Source organism: Chlorocebus sabaeus, chromosome 12 (genome assembly GCF_047675955.1).
Source record: "Chlorocebus sabaeus isolate Y175 chromosome 12, mChlSab1.0.hap1, whole genome shotgun sequence".
In the NCBI taxonomy this organism is placed as follows: domain Eukaryota; kingdom Metazoa; phylum Chordata; class Mammalia; order Primates; family Cercopithecidae; genus Chlorocebus; species Chlorocebus sabaeus.
The window spans coordinates 81,833,185-81,837,354 of record NC_132915.1 but is presented as its reverse complement, the minus strand read 5'-3'; the positions used below and the strand labels follow the sequence as shown (position 1 = coordinate 81,837,354).

General features: G+C 41.0%; 1 non-coding gene across 1 annotated transcript; it reads right to left on the bottom strand.

Moving 5' to 3' along the window:
* Nucleotides 1-3,778: 3,778 nt before the first annotated feature.
* On the bottom strand, nucleotides 3,779-3,883 carry LOC119619253 (U6 spliceosomal RNA). The gene has a single exon (XR_005235659.1). It is a non-coding gene; the product is annotated as a U6 spliceosomal RNA (small nuclear RNA).
* Between the last annotated feature and the right edge of the window lie 287 nt (nucleotides 3,884-4,170).

The window sequence follows — 4,170 nt, the reverse complement described above, 5'->3', positions numbered from 1 at the left end:
TCTCTCTCTCTCACACTCATTCTGTTCACTTCTGTACACACTCATACACACACTACAGCCAATCCTCACTCCCACAATACCCTGTTATATACATTTAGGCTTTGTCCCTACCACTTTATCCATTCCTCACATTTAGCTGCCACCAACAGTTTCTTTCATACACAAAAACACAAACGCACTTGTGCTCAGTCCTTTCACATAGACTTATTTCTCTCCTGTAAAACTCAAACTTCTGTTACTCAAAACTGTGTTTTGGGTAACGTTAAGATTTTCCCCATGGACTTGTAGTCAGTTACCGCACTTCCCACCTTCACCCTCATATAAACCCCGACCACTTACACATATATACACTCTGCCCACCATCCTACCCACCACAGACACTTGGTTTCCATCAACCATCTTTATTGCATGCACATGCATACATACACTCATGCATGTGTGCACACACACTTGCACACACACAGCCTATGACAGCGGCCTCCACTCAGCCTTCACAGGCACACAACATGCTAAGCTATCATAAACTCCCCCCCATAGCCCCGTGGACATCACACATCTTGTCCCCTCCCCACAATACCTTTCTATCTCCCTACCCCCACCTCATACACAGCATATGCTGCTCAAATATACACAATTACTTCACCCCAAACATCTCTCCCTTTCCCTCACATATTACATTAAAAGAATGGTGAGGCTGGGCGTGGTGGCTCATGCCTGTAATCCCGGCCCTTTGGGAGGCCAAGGTGGGCAGATCTCTTGAGGTCAGGAGTTCGAGACCAGCCTGGCCAACATGGTGAAACCCTGTCTCTACTAAAAATACAAAAATTAGCTGGGCATGGTAGTGGGTCCCTATAATCCTGGCTACTCGGGCGCCTGAAGCAGGAGAATCGCTTGAACCTGGGAGGTTGCAGTGAGCTGAGATCACACCACTGCACTCTAGCCTGGGTGACAGAGCGAGACTCTGTCTCAAAAAAAAAAAAAAAAAAAAAAAAAAAAAAGATGAGATATATAAGAATTCCAGGGTTTTTGGGGGGAATGTTTGTGCTTGCCTACACACCCACAAATAGTTTTTTTCTCTCGTGTTGAAGGACTAACGCAGGGTGTTCATTAGCAGCTGTGTTTTGAGTAACATAAGATTTCCCCCCATGGACATGTAGTCAGTTACCACACACTTTCAGTGGTTATGCCATGTTCCTTTTGAAAAGGCCAAGGAGAGCCTAGCCACACACAAACACAGAAACATAAATCAAAGATTAACTGAAAAGTTAAGGGCTTTTTACTTTCCATTACTAGAAATCACCTCTTTGTCTTTATGCTCTATAAGGCCTGAAACAAAAGGGAGTTGACACATCATTAACATGTGCATGCATCTGTTATATGTCCTTGTTCTCAGAAGAGCAGAACTCAGTAACATGTGCAAATTTTAAGCTGAAAAAATAAAAGTGTGTGTGTGGAGAGGGTGCATTAGCATTCTTGATTCTTAGTTTTGGAAGTAGTGTAACAATTAATTCTCACTACTCCTAGTCCAGAAATTCTGTCTGTGACAGCAATGCCATAGTGGTGAAAATTAGACCTCCTCCTGAACATTGCCAAGGGTAGGAAGCTCTTGACTTCTCAACACCACCACTTTGATCTCTGGTGCTAAGAAAAGTTTTCAGATGTTGAAGTCAGAATGATTTCCCTAAGTGTTCATGCTATTGGCCCTGGCCCTTCCCTCTGGAATAAAATAGAACACTCTGTTCTATCTGTTCCAAGAAAAAAACGTATAGGGAATATTCTTTTTAATTAACTAATTCAATCACCCAACAGACATTAATTGAATTCCACTGTATGCCATGCAATACAGTGGCTCCTGTAGATATATGGATGAGAAAACCGCTCAACATCTCTGTTGCAAAATCTGGTAACAGTTGCTTTTCTGGGGGTGCTTGGAAATAGAATTGCAAAAGAGAACTTGAGTAAATGGGAAGAAGTGTTCAGGCAAATTGAGAAAGAGGCATGATTGTTCAATAAACCCAGGATTCGTCAGTAATTTCTGCTCTTGTTGAAGTGGGAACTTGAGAAGGGGCAGAAACTGCAGGAGCAGAGAATTTGACATCAGATGAGGCCAAGAGTGTTTTGGTCCCAAGAAAACTGAAGACATGCCAATGGCCTCCAAGGAAGTTAGATAGTAGGCATCTCCTGTATGTTCAGGGCAGTCCATGATCCATGGGTACCCATGATGACAGGGTCCCAAGGTAAAATACAGAACATTCAATTAATTTTTTTTTTTTTTTGAGATGGAGTTTTGCTCTTGTTGCTCAAGCTGGAGTGCAATGGCACAATCTCAGCTCACTGCAACCTCTGTCTCCCGGGTTCAAACGGTTTTCCTGCCTCAGCCTCCCAGGTAGCTGGGATTACAGGTGCCTTCCACCACACCTGGCTAATTTTTTGTATTTTTAGTAGAAATGGGGTTTCACCATGCTAGCCAGGCTGGCCTCGAACTCCTGACCTCAGGTGATCCTCCTACCTCGGCCTCCCAAAGTACGGAGATTACAGGCGTGAGCCACTGCACCCGGCTGAACATTCAATTACATTTGAATTTAAGTTAGACAAATAATTTTTTACTATAAGTACATGCCATGCAATATATGGAACATATACTAAAAATGTACCCATTGTTTGTCTAAAACTCAAATGTAACTGTGGATCCTGCATTTTAATTAGCTAAATCTGGCAAGCTTATATTCTGCTAATAATAAGTAAGGAAGCCAGGGTTCTCCAGTTTGCATAACAAACTGATCTTTTCAGTTGGCTAGAAAACAGATATTAAGTAAATGCAGCCAAACTGAAGAAGCCAGAGCCCCGGAGATCTGAAATGAGTTGAAAGAACAGAAGGAGAGGGTCAGAAATGGGCCTAACAAGTGATGATGGAGCTATGGCCAGTGATGTAGGGTCTATTCCTAACATAGCCAGAATCCTACAGACACTACAGTTTGGTTTTGTTGCCGAACAGAATCCATCTCAGATCCCATGCATATCTTTATTTAACATTTTGGGCAGCTACAAATGAAGTGGAAAGGAGCCAAACACTATGGACTGTCTCTACAGTGCTGACTAATTCCATTTTTGGCTTGGTGCTAGTTCACTTTGAGATTCACCTATAATCTGAAATTTTATTTTTGCTAACTCTTGGCATAGCCAACTTGTTTGTTTGCTACCTCATTTTCATATTAAAACTTCCTTTTGGAAAACTTCAACTGCTCAGAGAAGAAAAGGATGTTTCCCATACCGAGGACTGGCTACAGAATTTGTGGAACTCAGTGCAAAATGAAAATGCCACACTCTTTATTCAAGAACTGTTAAAGCCAGAGGCACGGTGGCTTGCATCTGTAAACCCAGCTACTCGAGAGGCTGAGGCAGGAGGATAGCTTGAGTCCAGGAGTTCAAGACCAGCCTGGACAACATAGTAAGACTCTGTCTCTAAAAAAAAAAATGCAAAAATTGTTAAGAATTTCAAGGAGTTTCAAGAGATCTATTGCACAACATGGTAACTATAGTTAACGATAGTGTATTGCATACTTGAAAAATAGCCAAGAGAGTGGATTTGTAGTGTCTTCACCACAAAAATATTATTATCATGTGAAGTAATGAATATGTTCATTAGCTTGATTTAACCATTCTATAATGTACACATATATCAAAGCATCATTTTGTACATGATAAATATGTATAATTTTTATTTGCCAATTAAATAAAATTACTTTTAACTTTTTAAAAAATTTTATTTTTTACAAATAAAAATATGAAATGCTTCATGAAATTGTGTGTCATGCTTGCTCAGACACAATGCTAATTCTCTGTATTGTTCCAATTTTAGTATATATGCTGCCAAAGTGAGCACAAAGAAAAGAAAAGAAAAGAAGAATTTCCAGAAGGAGGCATGAAACTGAGCATGGGGTCCATTTAAGTGCAGGACTCTGTGCAGCAACACAGATCGTACTCTCATAGAGCCAACTCAGTCCATACTTCAATCACAACAGAAAGATAAATCTGTATACTTAGAGAGAAGGACTGTGATGGGAGAAGTTTGGACTCATTTCAGAACTCACAAGGACAGAAGGACCTGGGCAGAGAGGGGAACACAAGTAGGAGGGAGATGAGGTCAACTGAAACTATTGCTATAATTCT